Below are 15,000 nucleotides of genomic sequence, written 5' to 3'. Positions count from 1 at the left end.
ACAGTACAAACAAAATGGTCCAAAACCAGATGCCACAGCAGGACATGTGTAACCTTTACAATTTTCTATTAAGGAATGTAACAATTTTCCTGGACAGAAAAGGGGGTGGACAATGTCCCAAATGATACAAACAACACAGTCCTAAAACCGTATTCTGATATACATAGTCAATATAGTGTGCAGTAACTCCTAAATCATTTTGATTACTCACTGATGTCCAGTGATCGCCGGTTAATGAGACAGCGTTTGCACTTTGCAGCAGTTCCAGTTGGGCTGCTTTCTCCGTGGAGTACAGGCTGTGTGCGCGTGAAACTACTGTCCCCCTCGACAACTTTTTAAAAGTAAACTTTCCATTCAGAATCTTATTGGCATCCATTTCGGCGTCTCGCGTTCGCCATCCACTCAAAACGTAACGTTAGCCTACTACTCTACTACACTTGGCCGGCTCGCATGCCCAAACAAGTGCGTGCGGCGTGCCTGTTGTTTTGTTTCCGGTCTAGCTAGATCCGGTGTGGTGTTGTAGTTTTTCTAATGTTACTAATTGTTGCAACAGCATGTGAAAACAATTACAAAGTTTGCTAGGCCAAAAAGAGCGTTAATCTCACGATAAAAAAATTGACGCCGTTAAAATGGGTTTGCGTTAACGCCGTTAATAACGCGTTTAACTGACAGCACTAGGAAACATACAATCAATTGAAATGCTTTCTTGGGTGATCGGCTCACAACTGGACAGCGCTAAATATAAGTATAAACGGCCAGCAAGTGATCCAATAAACTGAAACCAATGATATTTAGGAGTATAGTTTGTGATAAGACAGGCTTGCTAGAACATCTACCATCAATGTATTATTGAACAGGCCTCCTGGGTACAGGCCCAGGGGTCCAAGGGATCAGGGGGCCCTGCGCCACAGCCTTTGTCTGAAGTGACTCTTAACATTTCCTGCTGGAAAAGTCAATCAAACTACACAGAGACTAAAAACAACTACAAAGAGATGCAAAACGGCGGCAAAGAGGAACAAATACAATAAATAAATGAAAGAGATGCAACTTGACTGGTAAGAGACTAAACAAAGAGATGCAAAACAACCACAAATGCACTCAAAATGACGACAAAGAGACACAAATCGACTGCAAAGAGACAAACTGACCACAAGGAGACTCAAAACAACCGCTGAGAAACTCAAAACGGCCACTGATAGACACAAAATGATCACAGAGAGACACATGTAGGAGGGGTGGGGACCTTTATCATTGTGCCGTTGTCACATTATAAAAGATTCTGTTGTGATCAGGCTCCTCTTTAGTCTCTGGTAATAACTGCCTTCTTATCAGAGTGACAAGTTCTTGATGTATTCTTAACGTGGATACACTGCACCACGGGTTAGGATTTACATTTTAAAGTCATATTACTGTATAGTCCGACTATTTCTCTGTTTAAACACCGCCTCCCTGTAGCTCTGCACTGCAGCATGTGGTACATCATAATTTGTGGTTTCATGCCTGTCATGATATCGGGAGAGAATCATCTGTAATTTTGAGAAATTCGGAGCAATGCACGCAAGGCGACGTTTTCGAAAATGCCGTTTCAGGAACAAAGAACTTCACCTTCTCTCACAGTGTAAAAAAATATCCTGCTTAGCCTTGACTGGGGCTCCTCTGCTGCTGTGGTTAATGTTACTGTCTCCACCCAGCTCCTCTACTGGCATCAGCTGTAGTCTAATACCGGACAGTCTGACCACAGAGATTTCACAGATATCCAAACGTTGTCAACTGCTACCTTCACAGCTGCACGTGTGTGTGTGTGTGTGTGTGTGTGTGTGTGTGTGTGTGTGTGTGTGTGTGTGTGTGTGTGTGTGTGTGTGTGTGTGTGTGTGTGTCGTATTTCATTTAGCCTTTTTTGTCTCTATGAACGACTGCACATATGCAGTGGTGGAATGTAACTAAATACATTCACTCACGTACTGTGCTTAAGTACAAATTTGAAGTACTTGTACTTTACTTGAGTAATTTCTTTTCATGCCACTTTCTACTTCTACTCTGCTACATTTCAGAGAGAAGTATTGTACATTTTCCTCCACTACATTACAGTAATCTGGCAGCTTTAGTTACTAGTTACTTTACAAATTAAGATTTTTGCACACAAAACTCATGTAGGTTATTAAATACTATGTTTTATAATCAATTAAACTACCCAACAATATAACGGCCTAAATCCAGCTGAAAGGATTGGACCATTAAACACTTAGTTGATTGACAGAACAGTTTGGATCGTTTCCAGTTTCTAAAATGTGAGGATTTTTCTGCATTGAGTACATGTACTTTTAATACTTTACATTTTCCTGATGATACGTACATACTTTTACTTAAGTAACATTTTCAATGCAGGACTTTTGCTTATAACTTGTAAAGCATGCAGTGTATGCTAATGTGGTCTAGCAACTCCTTCATTGCTCCTGCGCCCTTATATGCATTTATTTGCCAAGTGTGTGTAACATCTCTATAACATCTCTAATACACTCTGACCACGGATGCTCCGCAGATTGGCCCGTTGTGTCATCTTCCCTTTCTGGTGGTAAAAAGCAGACAATCCTTCGCACACGAGGTGCACATTAGAGCCCTAAAAATCCTCTTATTTTGGCAGTACTGAAATATATAATATTTCTGGAATGTGGAGCACTTTAATGTAAAGAGAATCTGTCTGGTGCAGGATGCATTTCATCAAAAAGGTCAAAGGGGCAGCTAGTAAAAGGTGTAAAGTCCAATTCAAGAACACATGGATGGAGATGCAGTAAGGGTCAGTTTACCATCCTTAGCCATGCTGCCATTTTTCTATATCTCATCTGGAAATTACATTGAACAAAACTCTCAATCATTAAATATGTGGCATGTGCTGTGTGATCTAGCACCCTGTTCTCCCTGGAGGTTACTTTTAATTCATAAATAATCATTCCACTGCCTATTCAACCCAGTCTCACGGCAGTTCGTGAAATGTTCACGTAATGTAATCTATTACTATTACTATCTATTATATACATGGACACGTTTATCTCGTTTTTTTTGTCGTGATATCAGCACGTTTTTTTAAACTAATGTATTTCAATGGGAAGCATCTTTCGTGATCACAGCACGATTCTTTCTGCCAGTCGGGCTGCAGCAGAGAAGCTGTATACAGCTTTGCTATTATTGGTATTTTTAGCCCAATAACCGCTGTTTTAATCCACATTTATTCACGAGATCTTTTCAGGGTTTATATGTATTTCTTTTAATGTTATTATTTCGGTCGTATTACCAGATTGCTTTGTTGTTTATAGATATTTTAAAAAACTACAACGCTACAGTACATCAATCAACATTTACTTAGGTGTTATCTTGGTATTCATTTCTTTATTTTAATATTATTATTTCAGTCTTATTACCGGTGAAATATTACAGTATTCATTCAGAGAATCTGACAGCAATCAGCGGGTCTTTAACTCCAGTATCGCTACAATGTACATATTAAATCAGTGGTTTTGTCACCAGCAACAACACATAATAAAATAAAAAAAAACATAAAAAAGAAAGAAGAGCCAGAGAGAATTTCGAGAAAAAATACAGAATTTCCGAGGTTAAAGTGTATTATCTCCTTCCCCCGGCTCCTTATCTTTACTTGTTTCTTTTTAACCTACAGTACAATTCAGAATAATGTTTTTTTCAGAATGATAATTTTTCACCACATTTTGTCGTTTGCCAGTTCACTTTTTCTACTTTTCAGCTGGCCCATCAGCAGCCCAGCGGGAGCAGTTCTGGGGCTACAGGGGGACAAAGAATGGGGGATAGGCCTTTTTTTTGCTAATCTATATTTGTCCTGGCAGTCAGGATGGATTCTAACAGTCGGACTTCTACTCCCAAACCACCTCTATAATCTTGTTCTCATCCCAACCACTGCTTGAGTGGTGTTTGTTAAAGACAGGGGAGGGCATTTTTCCGTCTTTACCTAAAAGTGTACAGTAATTTATAGCATTATGACTACTAAAATAGTACACCATGAAGGGTTTACAGTTACAAAAGTGGTAGTAAAGTTAAGAGGTTGGGCACACTCTTATCACATCAAACTCGACTTCGTGGTTGTTGAATCAGGCCAGTTTACCTCCACAAAGCAGCTTTGGCCTTTTTTTGCCAGACCTGATCCATAACATCACCTCGACCCTCATCCACCTTCACTGGCTCCCAATTAAAGGACAATTCCAGCGCAAAATGAACCTGGGGGTTAATAACATATGTGTACCGAGTTGACCGTTCTCTGGGATCTGTTTTCATGCTAAAACAGAATGCGTCTCTAGCTTGAAACAAGCTAGCACAAACCGCTGATTAGTTTCTAACGCTAGCCTTCGGGGAAGAGGGAGAATTGCTATTTCTACACCACTAACAAGGCTCAAAATAGCACCACACTTCCACGGTAGCATAATGAGGGTCCCTACATGTAAACCAAAGCATTGAGAACTTTGCAAGTGTACAGACAGTTTATTAAAAAGATAGATTATAAAGACAGTAGCGTTCATGTATACATGCGAGCGCCATCTTGGAAAACAGTCATGACCAGTCAAACCACGAACGCAGTGTTTGAGCTATGTTATTGGTTACTGGTTGCACTGCGGCGGAATTGTCCTTTAAGTCCTGCATCACATATAAAATCCTCCTTCTCACCTACAAATCCCTCCATGTCCTGGCCCCAAAGTACCTCTCCGACCTCCTCCATCCGATACACCCCACCCCGAAACCTGCGGTCCTCAAGACGCCGGCCTGCTCTCCATTCCCCACACCAGACTCTCTACCTTATTATTATTATTATTATTATTAGAACAGTATAATACGAATTTATAGCCTATAATAACTTCCTGCTGGGGGAACTTGGACTCAAAGCCTACAGATGGATGTTTACATACATGCAATTTTTATTGACATTTTTGTGCAGTGAGACGGGGCATGAGGAACATTATACCTGAAGAGGAAAAGGGTCTTTCAATGACATACAGTATGCAAGGGGTTACATCTCATAGACCCATATATTATATGCAATATTTTAATTCTTTTTTTTGTTGATATTTTAATATTTGTTGTCACACATTTAACAGATTTTTTTGGGATATTTTACAATATTTGGGGGCATATTTTAGAACTTTTTTCATGTTTTCATAATTTTTTAAATTTTTTTTTAATAGATATTTTACTAATTTATTTTGGATATTGATTTTTGTATGTTTTTTTCCTGGATATTTTTTCTAACATTAATCGGATATTTAACCTTTATTTTCTGAATATTTTAAAGATTTGTTTTCATATATTTAAAAATCCTAGATTTTATTCAGATTTTTTACAGATATTTTTAGGATTTTAAACAATTTATTGCGGATATTTAAAAAAATGTTCCCCGGATATTTTACTTACTTTGTTAACATTACAAGCAACTAAAAACTAGCTCTTTTGAGTGATTCATAAAATGTAATCATATATAAACTCATAAACTATGCTTTACATATATAAACAATATCAAAAGCATCCCACTTCATAATAATTCATGAAGTACTGTTGTTTTTTAAGAAAGTAAGGAGTCAAACCTCTCTGCCATCACCGGCTCTTTACTCTGGTAAACGCAACCGGTCAATGTGGCATCCAGCTGAAATTAAAAAGCTTGCACTGACCGTTCTCTTACCTCGCAGTAATGACTGTTATTGTTCCTCCACTGGCAAAACACTCACATTTTCAGAGAAGGCATTTGAGAAATTTCGCCCACCTGTGTTTCTTTAAACAGTGATGTCTTGGCGAGATGAAGCGGCTTTTGAAAAGTTACATGAAAGCTCTAAACTGAAGCCGGTACAGATACACAGCATGGCAGCTGCGTGCGTGTATATATGTGTGGGTGCATAATGTGTTAATAATATGTAGACTCATTTTATCGACAAAACTGTTTTTACAAGCACATGGGCATGATCACAAAGTTGGTAAATAAAAAAAAGGAATTGCACTATAAACACCAGCAGGAACGTGTGTGTTTGTGTGTGTGCAACAGCACTATAAAGCGATAGAGGAATGTGCTTTCACTCTTTAATGAGGTTCATCAAAACAGTGAGGTGTCAAGAAACGAGCCTCTTCACACGCGAGGCAAAGAAACGAGGGATGAAGGGAACTATATAAAGCAATTATAGATGGACAGATCATGCGCAAATCCGTTTTTTGGGCCATTTCTTGGCAGAACTCCAAAAGAAGCTTAACATCACACATTTGACTTAAGGTGGCCTTAAAAAGTTGTTGTGGTGAATGTGCTGGCATTCATCTATTTCCACGTACAACAAAAATTCAGCAACATTAGCTTTCACACTGACACTGCCATCGTCGAGTCCATTCTCATCTCCTAATCACCATCTGGTACGCTGCTGCCACCGCCAAGCACAAGGGCAGACTGCAGCGAATCATCGGCTCTGCTAAAAAGGTGATTGGCTACAATCTGCTGTCCCCCAGGACCTGTACGTCTCCAGGACCCTGAGGAGGGCAGGAAAGATTGTGGCCTACCCCTCCCACCCAGGATACAAACTCTTTGAAACACTCGGCTCTGGCAGGAAGCGGCAAAAACTCACGCCACAAAACAGTATCTTTCCAACTACAGATGGCCTCATCAACAAGACCCCCTGTAGACACTAAACATTACATTAATGTTATTATCTGTCTGTATCCATTACATTAACACACATCTTTGGGACTGTATCTCTGTGCATTGCATATCATTTTTTATACTTCATACTGTGAACTTTTGCACATTCCTTGGACAATTTTATATTTATAACTTTCTTTTTGTGCATTACTTGCTTTTATTGTTAATTTAATTTTCTCTTACTTTGTTTATATTATGCACCAAAGCACCAAAGCTAATTCTAGTATGTAAAAACCTACTTGGCAATTAACCCGATTCAAATTCATTCGGAGAAAGCGTTTCTGGCGACCTGACTAACGTTACTCTTCTTCTAGCTCTGTTTTGGTCTCCTCCAACTCCTGATGTAAAAAGATAACTGGCTCTTTAGCTGCTAAATGCTCCGCTATGTTCACCAGCTAGTTAACTTTGTCCGTCTGCCATTTAGTGCTGGGCAGGAAGCATTCACTGGGTTTATTAGAGCAGATTTTGCTGAAAACAACAGCTGTAAAAGCGGTGAGAGCGGTGACACTGGACCCAACGGTAAAGTCGCGGGCAGTAAAACCAAAACAATATGTCACTACGAGTGACCTCTTTTTCATTACATATATAGTCATATGACCCACTGTTAACATAAAGATTTTGTGTAGTGCAGCTTTAAAGTAAGAACAAACACCTACCTGTCATCCATCAGCATTACAAGTCTTCAGCTGCAGGGAATTCAAACCTGAAATGACAGCATGAATGTTTATATTACTAAAATGGTACACTAATGTCATACTAATCAACGAGGGGGGAGTATTTTCTCTCTCAGAATAAAAATTTGTTTGGTCAACTTAAGTTCACAATAATAACCTTCTTTATAACGATGCAGGTTAACTGTGGTGGAGTGGCATACTCAGACATTTTGGAAGATGTTTGTCAGGCAAAAAAAGAGCAGCAGTCAATGGTTTAAAGACTTTGAAACAAAGCCTAGCATGAAAAACTAAAAAGGATAGTGCATGTATACAGGGCTCTGATGTGAGATAACCAAGTTAGCATACATTTTATAAGACAGATAAAGAGACATTTTGCCTAAATTGAAAAGGGGCAACGTAAACTTGGAAAAATGTACAGAGAGCAGACGGGTGGAGGAGAGAAAGTGAGATGGAAAGAAGAAAATCTACGAGGTTAAAGGCGAGTTCGGTCTATAACACAAAAGAGAAAACAGCATGATTTACAGGAATAGTGGAAGAAAAAGGAGATTAAGGAGAAAGAAGACAGGGTAGAGATTTACTGATTGAGCTACTACTGAGGTTTTCTTTCCAAATCTGAAGTTTCTTCTTCTTGATTCCCCATGATGACGCTAAATCTTTTATCCCACATTATACCGCCTGCAGTGTGTGTGTGTGTGTGTGCAGTGTATATAAATCTACAGCATGTTTTATTTTCGCTCTGCTCGAGTGGAATATTTTTCTAATGAGTGTTTTATTTCTGACCTCGACCATCACATGAGCACACACACCATCAGAGACAAGCATATGGAAATGAAATCAAGTGGGAGACAGAGGGCTTGCAGAGGCCGAGGCGCGCACGCACGCACAGACACACACACACACACACACACAACAAGTTCACTTTCAGTCTTTGATCTACAGTATATTTGCATTTCACACTGTTTTCTTTTCATTGACAACATTTGTTTGTAGATAATTTAAAATTCATGGAGAATACACTCATACACACATGAAATGCAGTAACGCAGCATCATGGAGGGATGATAAGACATTGGGCCCATGGGAACAGCTTTTAAAATTCAACAGTCTGAAAGAGTCTACTTGCTGGCATTTTGCGTCTCTTTTTGGTCATTTTGTAGTTGTTATATGGGTCTTTGTAGTCAATTCTACTTCTCAGTGACTGTTTTGCATTTTTTTTTTGTGGTTTTGCATCTATGTGTAGTCGTTCTGCGTTTAGTTCATTAGTTTATAATGTCGTGGACATTACCCCTTAATTAACTGTACAGTAAAAGGAGCAGCTTTAGCCTCTACGGGCTAATTTCAAGCTGTAGTCCCCGGCCAGCTGACAATAGGCATCCTAAAATACAATGGTTAACAAATTAACATAAATAACATTACATCTATAATGACAGCAGGCCTAAGCATAAAGGATTAAGACATACAAAAAAAGTGGCACACAAACAAGCAAGCACAGATGATGGCAAAGGCATTAAAGCAGTCCATGCAGTAAAAACAATACAAGGAGACAAGAGAAAGGAGTGTCTTCGTGATTGGTTAGCATTTGGTCATTTTGAGTCTCTTTGTGGTCATGTTGCCTATCCTTGTCGTAGTTTTGCATTTCTCTAAGCTCCCTTTTGTGTCTGAATGTTGTCATTTTTGGGTCGTTTGTAGTCGGTATGTGTTCGATTTTGATAGATTTGTGTCTATTTCTAGTAACTTAGTGTCTTTTGTGGTCATTGTGCATCTTTATAGTCATTTTGGGTCATTTTGTGTATGCTTGTGGTCTATTTTTCAGCGACATTTTGTGAGTCAAGGCCCCTGAGCCTTTGCCCGGTAGGCGTGTTCAGTAATCCATCCTTGTACAACATATTCTCTCTCTCTCTCTCTCTCTCTCTCTCTCGAACTGTGCAAACTGTATACAGTGTGTGCACACAAGTTCATTAGTACAGAAAAACATGCATGCTTCTGCTTGTACAGAAGTGTGTGTGTGTGTGTGTGTGTGTGTGTGTGTGTGTGTGTGTGTGTGTGTGTGTGTGTGTGTGTGTTCCCCTGTGAGCATCAGCACCAAAAACACTGTCTACGCCAAAACATCCAGATTTCACAACAGTTTCAGGAAGACATCAAAAGTTGTGACCTCCATCCTTCCTCTATCTCTGGCCTGTGTGTGTGTGTGTGTGTGTGTGTGTGTGTGTGTGTGTGTGTGTGTGTGTGTGTGTGTGTGTGTGTGTGTGTGTGTGTGTGTGTGTGTGTGTGTGTGTGTGTGTGTGTAGTCACCAGATTATATCACTGATCTTTTATCTCTCTGGTTTCATTGTAAACAGCTGCAGATTCACCTGCCAGACAACATGCTCATTCAACCTGCGCAACCTTTTGGCCTCCACTTCACCCAGACAACTGTGGCAGTGGTTCAGCCAAAGAAAAAAAATGAAGAACAAGATAAGGAATAAGATTAAATGTGAATGCAATACTTTTACAAAAGTCTTCTAGCTCAGGCTAAAAACTTCAAAAGCGCTGGAACGATCCTGCATCTTCTGAGTTTTTGGTAAATGACACAAAGAGCTACAGCACGATGAGGGTGGGAATGTTTAACACAAGTCACAATTACGGTGGCCCTGAGATGCAAAACATCACAGCAAAAACAGAGAATATCAGATTCTATGTCCAGTGGTGAAAGAAGTATTCAGATCCTTTACTTAAGTAAAAGTACTGATACTACACTGTAAAAAGTACTCTGTTACAAGCAAAAGTCCTACACTGAAAATGTTACTTAAGTAAAAATAAGTATCATCAGGAAAATGTACTTAAAGTATTAAAAGTAAAAGTACTCAATGCAGAAAAATCCTCACATTTTAGAAACTAAAAGCGATCCAAATTGTTTTGTCAATCAAGTGTTTAATGGTCTAATCATTTCAGCTGGACTTGTAGGCCGTTGTATAGTTGGGTAGTTTAATTGATGATAACGCATTGTATTTTATAAACTACATGAGTTTAATCTGTAACTAGTAACTAAAGCAGTCAGAATAATGTAGCGGAGTAAAAAGTACAATATTTCTCTTTGAAATGTAGCGAAGTAGAAAGTGGCATGAAAAGAAAAAATGACTCAAGTAAAGTACAAGTACCTCGACATTTGTACTAATGGTGCTGTAGGTAGGATTGTGAAGATCCAGGACTTAGCCGAAAAATTTGAACATCGACAACTTCTCAGTCCCTCCCCCCTTTCCGCTAAAGCCCAAAACAGTCTCCTAAGCCCCTCCCCCCACAAGGGAGAATGAATGCGTGTGCATGAGCAGTGATTGACATGCAGTTTCAGGTCATAAAGACACAGAAAACATATTTAAGTCCGTGACCTGGGCTCATTCACCCGTTGTTATGCAGTAGGGTACCAGTCATGATGTCTGCAGATCCACTGAGAAAACAAACAGGATTTCAGCACTTCTTTGTGTTCCTCACTGATTCTATCTGCCTTGTTTGCTGCAGATTTCTGTGACTGATACAAGTGGGCACACACTATCTTTTATACAAAATAAAGATTTATATATATATATATATATATATATATATATATATATATATATATATATATATATATATATATATATTTTAATCTACAAGCTTGTTGTGTTTGAAAGATGCTTTGTTAATGTGAGGCTTCGTCAGTGCTGGAAGTTTATTTTAGGCTTGTGTTTGTTGTCTGATGTGGATCACTGTCTGGTAATTCTACAGCATGCACAGCAAGATATTTTGGTAGAAATTAGGTCTTTTGGAAAAGAAAGCAAAACAAATGTTTGCTTCACGTCATTCCCATGAATGTGACCCAAGCCACTACCTCCGGGTCTGAAAAGTGAAGCCAACGTGGAAGTGCCTTAAACCTGCACTCTATCTCATTTCCAGTAGGGTTGTAAAGAATTGTGTAGAAATCTATGGGGAAATGACTTTACTTCTTACTTGATTTATTACCTCAGTTAAAGATGCAGTAGGTAAGTCTTATAAAACTAACTTTCTGTCATATTTGCTGAAACTGACCCTATGTTCCAGTAGAACTACATGAATTATGTAAAATAAAATAAAAACAGCTCCTCTGGCACCTCCTACAGCCTGTAGTGCCATTGGCAAAATTCCACCGCTCCCGGTTGATTTTCTCCAATCAGGGCCACAGGGGTGGTCTATCTGCCTGTCAATCACTCTTCAAGCACACGCATATATAGCATTCTCCCCTCCCCCCTCCCCGCGCACGAGCTGCAGAAAGGTTTCCCCAACCTCAGATGAATATTGGAGTGGCTTTTCAGAGGTGGTGTGAGCTGCAGGATTTTAAAGATCTGAAGAACGATGCAGACATAGCCACATTTCTTCTCGACAGGTAACATAATTACCATAAATGATTTATCTTTCACTTTGTTATTAGTAGTCAAAAGTCCACAAAGCTACGTTGGTGAGGATAATAGTAATGTTTGCACAGTGGTTGGTCTGATATGATGCTGAAATTACTAACGGTAGCCTGCTAGTTAGCATCGTTTTACTGTTGGTGAGTAAAGTTAACGTTGTGTTAGTGTTTAGTTATTGAACATGTTGTCTGACATGCCTAGGCTGTTCTGTCAAACTCTGTTGTGTGGGAGGGGCTTAGGAGACGGTTTGGGCTGCAGAAGAAATGGGGGAGGGACTGAGAAGTTGTCGATGTTCAAATTTGTTGGCAAAGTCCTGGATCTTCACAATCTTACCTACAGCAGCTTTAATATTTTCATAATGGGTTTATGGACTCAATCGCTAGTTTAATACAGCATGATGTTCATATTGTAAAATATGGTCCCATTCAGAGTAAAATAGACAAAGCAGGGGATGCTTTAGGGCTAAACCATTTGGTGACATCACAGAGGCGTTGTCCACTTCTTTCATACAGGCTATGATTTGACCGCTGCCCAGTTTGTACAGTTCACATTTTACTAGTCTATATCGACGACGTTTCATTTCCGGGATCGTTCAGGTGATCTCCGCAGGGTAAATCCAGACAGCTAGCTAGACTATCTGTCCAATCTGAGTTTTCTGTTGCACGACTAAAACAACTCTTGAACGTCCACATGTTCCACCAAAACAAGTTTCTTCCCGAGGTGCAGCGGCACGTTGTGATTGGTTTAAAGAAATGCCAATAAACCAGAGCACGTTTTTCTCCCAATCCCGGAATGCCCTGGACTTTCTCCCAAATAAGCCCATCATCCGGCCATTCGCCCGTAGCCATGCGTGACAGACACTAGCCAGGATGTCCTGATACTATGCCACAATACTGTAGCCTATCAGACAAGATATTCACAGCAAGTAACATCAAAACCAATGATGATAATTGGGGTTGCGTTTATTAATGAAGCCTCAGCCTTCAAATAAAAACTAAAAATGTACAATGCCATTACATCTGCATTGAAAATAAAATACAAATAATGAAATGTCACTGGCTACAGAAACCCCAAATTACACAAACTTGTAATTATAAAACAGTACAGAGTATTACTGACAACACTCTTACTCAGAGATAAAGTAGGCTACTTGCTGTACCTGAACATGGGGATTAGATATATTGTATGCTTATACCAAAACTACACTGAGAGTGTTAGTTACTATTTACTATAACTACTCAAATATAAATGTATATAACATGTGTTGCTTTGTGTTAAAGAATTCGCATTGAATAACCTATTTAATATTTTCTCAATGTCATATTACACTTTTGATTCATATTAAGGCTGTGAAATGATGAAAATGACTAGGCCCTATCAATGTTGTCTGTGAAGCTTTCACAAACAACCTCCAGGTCTTTGCCAGTTCCACAATAATAAACACAAATATGAAAGACAAGGAAAAACTGCACTCTGATGGAAGACAGACAGAAAGTGCATGCTGGGAGTTTTTGGTTAAACTTTTGGTTAAATTTGGTGAATTATTTAGCCCCCTTCCCTGTTTGTTAGCACGTTTAGAGTGGTACCAATGCATTCCTGATGTTTTCACGTTTAATTTAATCCCATAGTCTTCATCCTAGCAGCAAAAGTGAGCTCACTACAACCTCTCATACACAACGAAGTGAAATCGCGGTCAACCCGCGATTAATTTCTAACGCGTTTAATGTTTCAAATTAACCTAACAGAAATTATTAAATACGTTAAGTTTGACAGCACTACATTTTCATAATCATGATGCACACTCATGTTGAACTGACTATGCAATTCGCTAAGATAGGGATGAAGGCAGCCTATAATGTTTCCTGCTCCTGGCACTTACCAGTATTGCTGATGTGAAATTAACTCACGTCTAATGATGTAGGCCGACTCTTCTTCTTCAGTTTTATGTTTACAAGTAGGATATAAGTGATTGTATTTGCGCCCCCTGCTGTTGGCTGTTAATATCGCTTTAATAGACTTATTTTGTGCCGTCGGTTGGACTTTTCCAGAACGCACAGATTGTCAGTCCGTCCCTGCCGCTGAGGAAGCATGGGAGAGACGTGAGGAAATCGTGCGTGGAGAGAGGAAACGAGGAAATGTGTTTTCAGAGGGATGAGACGTCCTTTCCGCCGATGCGCCACATTAATTCGTCAGCTGTATGCACGGAGTTAGCAACGACTTTCAGCTGCACAACTTCCGGGAAGGCTATTTTAGTGTATCCTCGCTCATAGCTCCTCAGAGATCCCTCATCCATCCTCCATCGTTGCTCTTTGAGGCAGGGATAAGAGCTTTGAGACGGCCTTTACGAAAGAGGGCCAGAATGATTTCCGGTTCAAGCGAGAAGCGAGGAGCTATCAAATAAGAGACTTGAGAAGTAGCTGTTGCAACATTTGCAATCCAGTTTCACACCAGGCCGGGCGAATTCACATCTTAAATCGTACCTTTCACGATGCCTTTCAATGATCAAATCATAAATTTATAGGACCCCCTCGAAAATGAGATGCTACATAACAAGGGCTATCCTTTCAATACATTCAAATTTGTTTGCAATTGTGCTCTGAGAATAGACATCTTAGAACCACATCTGTTTGTGGCTCAAAATGCCACATGTTGCAACATCCTGAGATCTCAGCAGTTTACATTGTGAATAAAAGGTTAGCATAACCAATAGTTAATTGTTAAAAACATTCCTTAAACCCTTGTGTTGTCTTCCCGTCGACCGTGCAACTTTTTCTTTTTCTGGGTCAAAATTAACTTCTTCGTCTTTTTCGACACTTCTATGGCTTTTCCCCAAAGTTTTTTATTGTTTTTTTTATAACTTAACTTCTTACCGATGTTAATGTCCCATTTATCCTGCGGTTTGACGTTTTTTTGTCTCTTTTCACCATTCTTTTATAATTTTACTTGTGAAGAGTAATGGTTGTATGAAACCATCCACGTTATTTTTTTTACAATTTGGTTGAAAGAAACCCACATTTCTGATATAGAAACGTTTTGAATATGGGTCAAATTTGACCCGAGGACAACTTTTTCAATGTGATGCATATTATCTAGAAAGCTTCCCATCCTTTGCAGAAACCCGGTTCTAGACAGCGGCCGCAGGCGTGGCAACAGCTCAGATAAGATGGCCGACGTTGGTAAGCACAATCTAAAACTATCTGACCTTCTCTGGCAGGAGTTCATGAACCGGAGGGAGCGT

General features: G+C 39.5%; 1 long non-coding RNA gene across 1 annotated transcript in view; it reads right to left on the bottom strand.

The window, feature by feature from the left end:
• The window catches only part of LOC120573697, a 219,378-nt gene that overhangs the window by 99,332 nt on the left and 105,046 nt on the right, over nt 1-15,000 (bottom strand). Inside the window, exon 3 of the long non-coding RNA XR_005641750.1 lies at nt 7,345-7,391. This is a non-coding gene — a long non-coding RNA (uncharacterized LOC120573697). The remainder of the gene's footprint in view (nt 1-7,344; nt 7,392-15,000) is intronic.

This window comes from Perca fluviatilis, chromosome 14 (assembly GCF_010015445.1).
Source record: "Perca fluviatilis chromosome 14, GENO_Pfluv_1.0, whole genome shotgun sequence".
NCBI classification, from domain to species: Eukaryota; Metazoa; Chordata; class Actinopteri; order Perciformes; family Percidae; genus Perca; species Perca fluviatilis.
This window is presented reverse-complemented; position numbering and strand designations above follow the sequence as displayed.